Genomic DNA, 12141 nt, shown 5'->3' with positions numbered 1-12141 from the left:
GACTGATACGGTACACTGATCCAGTCGTGGTGATGAATAGGTGACTGATAACCTTAGATGTTAAGTATCCTTAAACCCATAATCAGCAGCAGCAGTCAGCAGTTAGTGGACGACAAACTGCAAGATTAGAGTGTCGTGCCCATAGGAATCTACGAATTTTAATCTTACTGGACATGTGCAAGATTCGCCTCGAATTACAAATGGATGCGTTTGAGTAATATGACGCGAGAGGATCACATGAGACGGGCCACAGATATGGCATACGCCAAGGTAAGACTCGTTACTAGGATGCTGAGAAACTGTAGTCTGTTTTCAGAGAGACTGCTTATGAAACACCCGCACAGCCTATTATGGAATACTGCTGAGTGTGTGGTATCCACTTGCAGTTTTACACTAAAAGGGAAAACCGCGAGTAAGAGAGTACTGATCAAGAGTGTAGTATCCACACGAAGTTTCGCATTAACAGTGGAAATAGAGCACACGTAAAGGATGAATAATTGTAATAGGATTGTTTGTTTTGCAGAACAGGTAAAAGTGACAAAGAGCAGATTACAGAGTACCTGACGGCTCAACACAAAAGTTTTGTCTCAAGTACAGATAGCGTTGAGGATCAGTGGACAAAGTTCAAAACCATCGTACAATATGCGTTAGATGAGTATGTGCCAAGCAAGATCGTAAGAGATGGAAAAGACCCACCGTGGTACAACAACCGAGTTAGAAAACTGCTGCGGAAGCAAAGGGAACTTCACGGCAAACATAAACATAGCCAAAGCCTTGCAGACAAACAAAAATTACGCGAAGCGAAATGTAGTGTTAGGAGGGCTATGCGAGAGGCGTTCAATGAATTCGAAAGTAAAGTTCTATTTACTGACTTGGCAGAAAAACCTAAGAAATTTTGGTCTTATGTCAAAGTAGTAGGTGGATCAAAACAAAATGTCCAGACACTCTGTGACCAAAATGGTACTGAAACAGAGGATGACAGACTAAAGGCCGAAATACTAAATGTCTTTTTCCAAAGCTGTTTCACAGAGGAAGACTGCACTGTAGTTCCTTCTCTAGATTGTCGCACAGATGACAACATGGTAGATATCTAAATAGACGACAGAGGGATAGAGAAACAACTAAAATCGCTCAAAAGAGGTTACACAGAGTACGCGAAGGAACTTGCCCCCCTTCCTGCAGCGGTGTACCGTAGGTCTCTAGAAGAGCGTAGCGTTCCAAAGGATTGGAAAAGGGCACAGGTCATCCCCCTTTTCAAGAAGGGACGTCGAACAGATGTGCAGAACTATAGACCTATATCTCTAACGTCGATCAGTTGTAGAATTTTGGAACACGTATTATGTTCGAGTATAATGACTTTTCTGGAGACTAGAAATCTACTCTGTAGGAACCAGCATGGGTTTCGAAAAAGACGGTCGTGTGAAACCCAGCTCGCGCTATTCGTCCACGAGACTCAGAGGGCCATAGACACGGGTTCACAGGTAGATGCCGTGTTTCTTGACTTTCGCAAGGCGTTCGATACAGTTCCCCACAGTCGTTTAATGAACAAAGTAAAAGCATATGGACTATCAGACCAATTGTGTGATTGGATTGAGGAGTTCCTAGATAACAGAACGCAGCATGTCATTCTCAATGGAGAGAAGTCTTCCGAAGTAAGAGTGATTTCAGGTGTGCCGCAGGGGAGTGTCATAGGACCGTTGCTATTCACAATATACATTAATGACCTGGTGGATGACATCGGAAGTTCACTGAGACTTTTTGCAGATGATGCTGTGGTGTATCGTGAGGTTGTAACAATGGAAAATTGTACTGAAATGCAGAAGGATCTGCAGCGAATTGACGCATGGTGCAGGGAATGGCAATTGAATCTCAATGTAGACAAGTGTAATGTGCTGCGAATACATAGAAAGATAGATCCCTAATCATTTAGCTACAAAATAGCCGGTCAGCAACTGGAAGCAGTTAATTCCATAAATTATCTGGGAGTACGCATTAGGAGTGATTTAAAATGGAATGATCACATAAAGTTGATCGTCGGTAAAGCAGATGTCAGACTGAGATTCATTGGAGGAATCCTAAGGAAATGCAATCCGAAAACAAAGGAAGTAGGTTACAGTACGCTTGTTCGCCCACTGCTTGAATACTGCTCAGCAGTGTGGGATCCGTACCAGATAGGGTTGATAGAAGAGAGAGAGAGGATCCAGCGGAGAGCAGCGCGCTTCGTTACAGGATCATTTAGTATTCGCGAAAGCGTTACGGAGATGATAGATAAACTCCAGTGGAAGACTCTGCAGGAGAGACGCTCAGTAGCTCGGTACGGGCTTTTGTTAAAGTTTCGAGAACATACCTTCACCGAAGAGTCAAGCAGTATATTGCTCCCTCCTACGTATATCTCGCGAAGAGACCATGAGGATAAGATCAGAGAGATTAGAGCCCACACAGAAGCATACCGACAATCCTTCCTTCCACGAACAATACGAGACTGGAATAGAAGGGAGAACCGATAGAGGTACTCAGGGTACCCTCCGCCACACACCGTCAGGTGGCTTGCGGAGTATGGATGTAGATGTAGATGTAGAAATGTTGAAGAATATCAGCTGGCAGTTTAATATCTCACGAAAACGTACTTAGAAAATCAGCGAACCAGTTTTCGTAATCGAATCTGCATATATTCTTCAGTATACCGCTCCCCAGCTGTACATGCATCTTTCCATTCTCCATCTATGAGCAGAACGGAAAAAACCTTGATATTCGATACATTGAAAAGTACCCCGTGACATGTACTTTACAGTGATTTACAGAATCCTGATGATACTGTTGTATATAGTGAAGACATCGCCAGGCAGCTAAGCAAAACGCAGGAAGACTTGCAGACCATCGACTCTCGGTGTAGCAACTGGCAGTTGAACTATCGGCATAAAATAAGGTAACGTACTGCACAACACTAGGCCGAACCCCTGATTTGATTACACGACTGGTGATCAGTCACTGGAAACAGTCGCTATTGTTAGCAATCTAAGAATAAGGATTCAGAACGATTTAAAGTCTCTTATCCTTAATAATTAGAGGAAAGATATGTGCCCATTGTGATTTGCTGGAAAAATACCAAGGGAATGAAGTTCACCTATCGAGGTAACTTACAAAGTCTTCGTAGAAAAATTCGTAAGTATTGCTCGTTAGTGTGCGACCTAGTAGGTAATATTAATAAGCAAGACAGAAATTATCAGCCGGCCGAAGTGGCCGTGCGGTTAAAGGCGCTGCAGTCTGGAACCGCAAGACCGCTACGGTCGCAGGTTCGAATCCTGCCTCGGGCATGGATGTTTGTGATGTCCTTAGGTTAGTTAGGTTTAACTAGTTCTAAGTTCTAGGGGACTAATGACCTCAGCAGTTGAGTCCCATAGTGCTCAGAGCCATTTTTGAACAGAAATTATCCACTAAAGAGTAGAGTGTTTTGTCGCCGTTTCGTTCAGGAAGCGCAACAGTATCAAGCAGATGAGTATTACAGAGACGCTTCTAGTTAAAATTATGAGAACAGTCGTTCCTATTACTTCTATATAAATCTTCAGAAGTTATCATGATGGAAAATTTCCAACTAAAGCGATGGCTTACACACAGTCGTTCTTTCTGCGCAAATGGAGCTTGAAAGGGAGGAAATAATGGCGGCATAGGAGATACTATCCGCAAGATGGCTTTGGGAGTATACAGACAGACATAGGTGTCGATCATCTGGAATTTAAATTTGCTGGCTATTTGCCACAAATAAGCAGTGCACCGTCGCCATAAACTCGGTAGCAATCTCGCGTATAAATAAGCTTACAGATTATGAGTTGCGCCACTTTCTTATGGTAGTAAACACACATCTTAATGAAGAATTCCTGAAACTACGATTATGAAAGGAGAGTGATAATGTGTTTACTGAAGCTCCTTTCCTTTTTCATCGTCTTTATGCGAATCCCAAACTGAGCACGAAGGGTTAAGAGACTCTGTATAAAATTTTGGCCCAAGCATTCTGGGTACTGTTTACCATGGTTTCCTTAAACCAGTTCAAACCAACGAATACTGGGACGACTCTCTAGTAATCCATCAACAAAAGTGGGACTGTAGCCGTAAGCGTAGTACTTGAATAATGGTAACAAAACCAGCTGCTATATTTAAATCTAACGTCGATTATGCTGCCATGTGGTGTCGGAACTGGTAGCATGTGTTAAAAAGAATAAGCGATGTTAGATTCAAATACAGCCGCTGGTTTTGTTATCATTATTCAAATACTGGGACGGTCCCTTCGATAAATATATGACCAAAGACTTTCCCATGATTTTTACAGCGGAGCCAGGGCCCCTTTCTGATATCGCTGTTTACAGTCCATTAGACTGTAATAGAAAATAAACTAAAAAACGCTTAAATACCACCATACATTTTTTAAACTTACATATCAATGACTGATGAAATTTTGTAGGGCCTCCATCCGGATGGCTGCGTTGCCGATGAGTGTCACTCGCTTCATAACCTGGCGAAGTGTCGAGATTGCGCTGGCGTATATACCTAAGCGGCGGCAGCTTCTCTCTGCCCCCCACCTCCGTCTTCTCCGTGCGTCCCGTGGCGGGGTTGGGGGGGGGGGGGGGAGAGCAGAGGACGGACCGCCGTTCGACTCTCGGCACATTCAGTCTTGTCCAGACTCCCGAAGCGTCAGCTGCAGGGCACCGTCTCTGTGTATAGCTGCTAGTGCAGGATTCTATGCCGAATATTAGGTATACGCTATATGGGACGCCCTCGGAACTCGACACTTCGTCAGAAGATGATGAAAGCGACACTCATGGAAACTTCGCGGAATTTCAACGCAGCCACCCGGGTAGAATCCCGAGAAGTTTTCGCCAGCAGTATGCGCTGATAAAATTTACATTCACTTACATATCAATGAAAGTCTGTTTTCAAGAACCATGAAGAGTACTTTTGACGAAATATGTTACCATTTTACTATGACCTTCGTAAAACAGCACAGATAATTTCTGAATTGTTCCATCCGGGAAAAAGCTGTTGGTTGCTTTTTGTGTTCTGTATATTATTTTGTCCAGTTGTTTCATGTTGGGGTCGCAGTAGGTATTAAGGCTACACAGTACTCCTATTACGTTTAGCTCGTGAGTCGCTCATCAGAATGGGTGCAATGACGAAAACTTCTGTCATCTGTGGCTGGAGAACCTGACGATGGTGGTCTTTGGGAACTCTATATCAATGAAAAACACGTTTCCAGAAGATATGAACCGACGAAGAACCTTACAAAGTAAGTTACACATTATTACGCCAGCACAACGTCCACCTGCTTAGCTGAGTGGTAACGTGCTTGCCTCCCACGCAGCGCGCCCCGGTTCGATTCCCGGCTGGGTTGGAAATTTTCTCCGTTCGGGGACTGGGTGTTGTGTTGTTCTTATCATCATTTCATTCTCATCACCGGCGCGCAAGTCACCCAATGTGGCGTCGACTGAAGTAAGACTTGCACTTGGCGGCCGAACTTCCCCGAATGGAGCCTCCCGGCCAACAATGCCATACGATTATTTCATTTCATTTCACGCCAGCACAAATAACTTCTACTGAATGTTGTACTATATTTCAAAGTTACGCGTATGCATGACACTATTTTTCAGCATTGTGTATTTTGTATATTGAACCGGAGACCTAGAAACGACGGTGAGGCTTCGTCCCGTCATATCCCACAGTGGTCCACAACAGGCCACAGCAGCCCACCCACCCCACCGCCGCCCCACACCGAATCCAGGGTTATTGCGCGGTTCGCCCCCATTGTGCAATTTAGACGTTTCGCCCACGAAAATCGCACTGTCCCACCCCATTCAACTTTGGAGTACGTTTCCAGTTCCCACGTCACTTTACTTGCACACTGATTCACCTGTTATCGGCACCACAGCACAAATGTGTTTGTAGGAAACCAGAATCCGTACTCTCTTCTGACAAATCCGCCACTCTTGTTGTGCATTGTCTTGGCGTGGGAGGCGATGGGTAACTTACTTTCCGAAGTCTCTATGCAGAAACGCGAGCTTCCAAAACAGAGGCCAAGCTATCTTCAATCAGATGTTTTTTTATTTCAGCGTTGTTAGTTCAAAAAAATGGTTCAAATGGCTCTGAGCACTATGGGACTCAACTTCTGAGGTCATTAGTCCCCTAGAACTTAGAACTAGTTAAACCTAACTAACCTAAGGACATCACAAACATCCATGCCCGAGGCAGGATTCGAACCTGCGACCGTAGCGGTCTTGCGGTTCCAGACTGCAGCGCCTTTAACCGCACGGCCACTTCGGCCGGCCAGCGTTGTTAGTATGAACTCATAAAAATGTTAATTGAAAATAACTGTATCTGAACTATTTTTCTATACATTTAAACACAACTATAATACTGATTATGTACTGAAGTTTTAGACTCTTACTGTAGAACGAACAAGAGTTTTTGGACAAAATTAGTGACAGTCACATAAAAAACTTAAGTGGTGCAATAATTGTAATGTAGATTCCTTTCTCTCAGTTTTCTTTCTAGTAACATTGCCACAATGGAGCAACGTTTGCCAAAAATTAGCTAAAGCACGATCTCAAAAGCACAATTTAAAAGCTCTAATTGCTGCTATCAGAAGAGTTACTGGTTGATTCGACGGCTGATTGTTTCGCGACGTGCTGTCAAGCTCAAAGCTCTCACAGGAAACAGGATTCAGTACCTTCTGTGACGCATGAAGTTCTAAGAATTATGAGCAACCATTCAGAATGGGCACTTTGCCAAGCTGCCGTAGAGTCTTCTTCGAAGAGTTACGTATCCAGGCAGACGGAATCTGTGCCTAGCAATACACATACTGGCGAGATAATAACAAAGCCTCATGTAAAACATGAAATTATAATCAGTTTTCCCTCTAATTTTGTCTTTAGCGCCGACTTTGGTTCAAATGGTTCAAATGGCTCTGAGCACTATGGGACTTAACATCTTTGGTCATCAGTCCCCTAGAACTTAGAACTACTTAAACCTAACTAACCTAAGGACATCACACACATCCATGCCCGAGGCAGGATTCGAACCTGCGACCGTAGCAGTCGCGCGGTTCCGGACTGAGCGCCTAGAACCGCGAGACCACCGCGGCCGGCTTAGCGCCGACTTTATTATTACGATCTACGCTTTTGTCTTTGTGTTAAAGACATTTATTGATAAATGGCACAGTTTCTAAAGTGATACACACAGTTCAGTCACATTAATGTGACCGACCACCCCCCATCCTCTTGAACCCTGGACCTCGCCATTGGTATAGCCCTGCCGCAGTTACAACCACAATGGAGGGGTATCTGTTGAGAGGCCAGACAAACGTGTGGTTCCTGAAGGGGAGCTGCAGCCTTTTCATAGTTGCAGGGGCAACAGTCTGTATGACTGATGGATCTGGCCTTGCAACATCAACCAGAACCGCCTTGCTGTGCTGGCACTGCGAAAGGCAGAAAGCAAGGGGAAACTACAGCCGTAATTTTTCCCGAGGGCATGCACTTTCTTGTACGCTTAAATGGGTAAAGTATTTCGGGGGTAAAATATTCCCCATTCGGATCTCCCGGAGGGGGCTTCTCAGGAGGATGTCGTTATCAAGAGAAACAAAATTTGGCGTTCTACGGATCGGAGTATGGAATGTCAGATCTCTTAATCGGGTAGGTAGGATAGAAAATTTAAAAAGAGAAATGGATAGTTTAAAGTTAGATACAGTGTAAGTTAGTGAAGTTCGGTGGGAGAAGGAACAGAACTTCTGATCAGGTATATACAGGGTTACACATACATGATAAAATAGGGGTAATGCAGAAGTAGGTTTAATAATGAATATGAAACTACTATGAACAGCATAGTGAACATATTATTGTAGCCAAGATAGACACGAAGACCACATCAACCACAGTAGTACAAGTTTACAGGCCAACTAGCTCCGCAGATGATGAAGAGATTGAAGACATGTATGATGAGATAAAAGAAATTATTAAGATAGTTAAGGGAGACGAAAATTTGATAGTCATGGGGGACTGGAATTCGGTAGTGGGAAAAGGAAGAGAGGGAAAATAGTACGTGAATATGGACTGGGGGAAAGGAATGAAAGAGGCAGCCGCCTTATAGAATTTTGCACAGAGAATAATTTAATCATCGCTAACACTTGTTAAGAATATTGAAAGAAGGCTGTATATGTGGAAGAGATCTGCAGACACTGGAAGGTTTCAGGGGTTGTAGAGAGTTTCGGAGATAGCATTAAGGAACGAATAACGAGAACAGGGGAAAGGAATGCAGTAGAAGAAGAATGGCTAACTTTGAGAGAGGAAATAGTGAAGGCAACAGAGGATAAAGTAGGTAAACAGAATTCCGTGGGTAACAAGAGACATTGAATTTAATTTATGAAAGGAGAAAATATAAAAATGCAATATATGAAGCAGGCGAAAAGGAATACAAACGGCTAAAAAATTAGATTGATAGGAAGTGCAAAATGGCCAAGCAAGAATGGCTAGAGGACAAATGCAAGGATTTAGAAGCATATAGCCCGCATCTCGTGGTCGTGCGGTAGCGTTCTCGCTTCCCACGCCCGGGTTCCCGGGTTCGATTCCCGGCGGGGTCAGGGATTTTCTCTGCCTCGTGATGGCTGGGTGTTGTGTGATGTCCTTAGGTTAGTTAGGTTTAAGTAGTTCTAAGTTCTAGGGGACTGATGACCATAGATGTTAAGTCCCATAGTGCTCAGAGCCATTTTAGAAGCATATATCACTAGGGGAAAGATAGATACCGCCTCCAAAAAAATTAAAGAGACCTTAGGAGAAAAAAGAACCATTGCATGAATGTCAAGATCTCAGATGGAAAACCAGACCTAAGCAAAGAAGGAAAATCTAAAAGGTGGAAGGAGTCTATAGAGGATCTGTACAAGGGAGATGTACTTGAAAGCAACGCTACAGAAATGGAAGAGGATATAGATGAAGATGAGATGGGAGATAAGATACTGCGCGAAGAATTTGACAGAGCACTGAAAGACTGAAGCCGAAACAAGGCCCTGGATGTAGACAACATTCCGTTAGAACTACTGATAGCCTTGGGAGAGCCAGCCACGACAAAACTCCTCCACCTTGTGAGCAAAATGTATGAGGCAGGCGAAATATCCTCAGACTTCAAGAAGAATATAATAATTCCAATTCCAAAGAAAACGGCGCTAACAAGTGTGAAAATTACCGAACTATGAGTTTAATAAGTCATGTTTGCAAAATACTAACACTAATTATTTACAGAAAAATGGAGAAACTGATGGAACCCGACCTCGGGGAGGATCAGTTTGGATTTCGGAGAAATGTAGGAACATGCGAGGCAATACTGACTCTACGACTTCTCATAGAAGATTGGTTAAGGAAAGGCAAACCTATATTTATAGCGTTTGCAGACTTAGAAAAGCTTTTGGCAATCTTGACTAGAGTACTTTAATTGAAATTCTGAGGGTAGCAGGGGTAAAACGAAAGGCTATTTACAGCCTGTACACAAACCAGATGGCAATTATAGAAGTCGAGGGGCATGAAAGGCAAGCAGTGGTTGTAAAGGGAGTGAGACAGGAATGTAGCCTGTCGCCGATGTTATTCAATCTGTACATTGTGGAAGCAGTAAAGGAAACAAAAGAAAATTTAGGAGTAGGAATTAAAGTCCATGGAGAAGAAATAAAAATCTTTAGGCTTGCGGATGACATAGTAATTATGTCAGAGACAGATAAGGACTTGGAGCAGCAGTTGAATGGGATGTACAGTATCTTGAAAGAATGAAATAAGATGAACATCAACAAAAGCAAAATGAGGATAATGGAATGTAGACGAATGAAATCAGGTGATACTGAGGGAATTATATTAGGAAATGAGACATTGGAATCAGTAGATGAGTTTTGCTACTTGGGCAACAAAATAACTGATGATTGTCGAAGTAGGGAGGCTATAAAATGTAAGCTGGCAATGGCAAGAAAGGCTTCTCTGAAGGAGAGAAATTTTATTAACATAGAGTGTAGATTTCAGTGTCAGGAAGTCTTTCCTGAAAGTATTTGTGTGGAGTTTAGCCACGTGTGGAAGTGAAACATGGATGATAAACAGTTAAGACAAGAAGAGAATAGAAGCTTTCGAAATGTGGTGTTACAGAAGAATGCTGAAGATTAAATGGGTAGATCACGTAACTAATGAGGAGGTACTGAATAGAACTGGGGAGAAAAGAAATTTGTGGCACAACCTGAGTAAAAGAAGGGATCGGTTGGTACGACACATTCTAAGACATTAAGGGATCACCAATGAAGTACTGGAGGGAAGCGTGGTGGACAAAAGCCGTAGAGGGAGAGCATGAGATCAATACAGTAAGCAGATTCAGAAGCGTGTTGGTTTTAGTAGTTACTCGGAGAGAAAGAGGCTTGCACAAGATAGAGTAGCATGGAGAGTTGCATCAAACCAGTCTTCGGACTGAAGAGCACAACAACAACAACGTGGTCACCTATTAGAAGCCTGAATAACGACCTTTTGCAGAGCGGACGTGCAGGAAGAGAGTGAATGAGGTTCTGAAAGGTACAGGGATGTGGAACCATGCCGACTCAAATGCTGTCCCTAGCTTCGCTGGGTTTCAGGTTTGGAATTCATGGCACGAATTGCCCGATCAAGGTGTCCCACAGATTCTCGACTGGGTTTAAATCTGGGGAGTTTGGAAGCCAGGGGAGTACAGTAAACTCATCCTGGTGCTCTTAGAACCTCGCATGTGCACTATGAGCTACGTGACACGTTGCATTGTCCTTCTGATAGATGCCATCGTGCTAGGGGAAGAAAACCAACTGCATGAAGGGATGGGCAAGCTCCCAAGGATAGAAGCATACTTGTCTTGATTATTGCGCCTTTCAGAATGACGAGATCACCCAAGGAGTGTCATGACCATAATGCTTTCTGCTCTGGCCTGGACACTTACGTCGATTGTTGCAAGGACATACACATCAACGGCCATCTGTCCGATGGAGCATAAAATGTGATGCATCTGGAAAGGCCACCTGTCACCAATAAGTGGATGTCCAGTTGCCGTATGAGTGTGTAGATTCCAGCCTTCGTCGCTGATGAACAGCAGTCTGCATGGGTGCATGACCCAGGCGCCTACTGCTTAGGCCATTACGCAGAAAGATTCGCTGAACTGTCGTTGAGGAGTTACTGTTGGTAGCCCTTGGTTCATCTGGGTGGTCAATCGCTCAACAGTTGCACATCTATTCGCCCTTACACATCTCCGCAGCCGTCGTCCTTCCCTGTCATCTATGGCCCGTTGTGCACCACACTTGCGTCGGCGCCGGGTTTGTATGGCGTCATTTTGCCATTTACGGTGTACGTTAAGCATGGTGGTACGCGAACGGTTTACAGACATTTCGGATATCCTTCCATTCTTGACCCGAAAGCCAATAATCCTGCCCCTTTGGAAGTTAGATAAATCGCTCCAATTTCCGCATTATGGCAACGACTGCACTGTTTTCTGCGTCTCCCAAACGCGTTTTATATACCCTGAGCTGCTAGTGCCTGCCATGTGCCGTCTCTGAGTGGTTACTTCACGTCGACGTCGAACATACGTAGGAATCACATTAATGTGACTGGTCCTTGTATTATACTTTTGCCGTTGTCTGTCATCACTTCTCGATGTAAACCTTCTGATACGAATATTTCGTCACAATTAGGCTATGTAGCGCAGCATTTACCTACATAGACATTTTCACCGCGCAATTTTTCCGAGATACCTTCTGTCAGGGGTACAGAGACATGTGATTGTGACCAACGGACGAAATATTCGCAGTCTGCACTGAATATGTAATAAAAACAATATTCCTTACAGCTGATCGAAGTTCAGTAACATCGCGGCTGGATGAGTACGCTCCACACTGTTAAATAAAAGGTGCTTAGTTCGATCAACCGCGCGGAGTGGTTCAAATGGCTCTGAGCACTATGGGACTCAACTGCTGTGGTCATCAGTCCCCTAGAACTTAGAACTACTTAAACCTAACTAACCTAAGGACATCACACACATCCATGCCCGAGGCAGGATTCGAACCTGCGACCGTAGCGGTCGCACGGTTCCGGACTGCGCGCCTAGAACCGCGAGACCACCGCGGCC

General features: G+C 44.0%; 1 protein-coding gene across 7 annotated transcripts in view; it reads right to left on the bottom strand.

Moving 5' to 3' along the window:
- Positions 1-12141, bottom strand: part of LOC126248944 (organic cation transporter protein) — a 308493-nt gene that overhangs the window by 111123 nt on the left and 185229 nt on the right. Inside the window, exon 1 of one of the 7 annotated variants that reach the window (XM_049950467.1) lies at positions 4430-4527. The exons of the other annotated variants lie outside the window; for them this stretch is intronic. The gene's annotated coding sequence lies outside the window, so the exon portion shown is untranslated. Of the gene's footprint in view, positions 1-4429; positions 4528-12141 lie in introns of those variants that run through there. 7 annotated transcript variants of the gene reach the window in all.

The sequence above is a fragment of the Schistocerca nitens genome, chromosome 3, assembly GCF_023898315.1.
Source record: "Schistocerca nitens isolate TAMUIC-IGC-003100 chromosome 3, iqSchNite1.1, whole genome shotgun sequence".
NCBI lineage: Eukaryota > Metazoa > Arthropoda > Insecta > Orthoptera > Acrididae > Schistocerca > Schistocerca nitens.
This window is presented reverse-complemented; position numbering and strand designations above follow the sequence as displayed.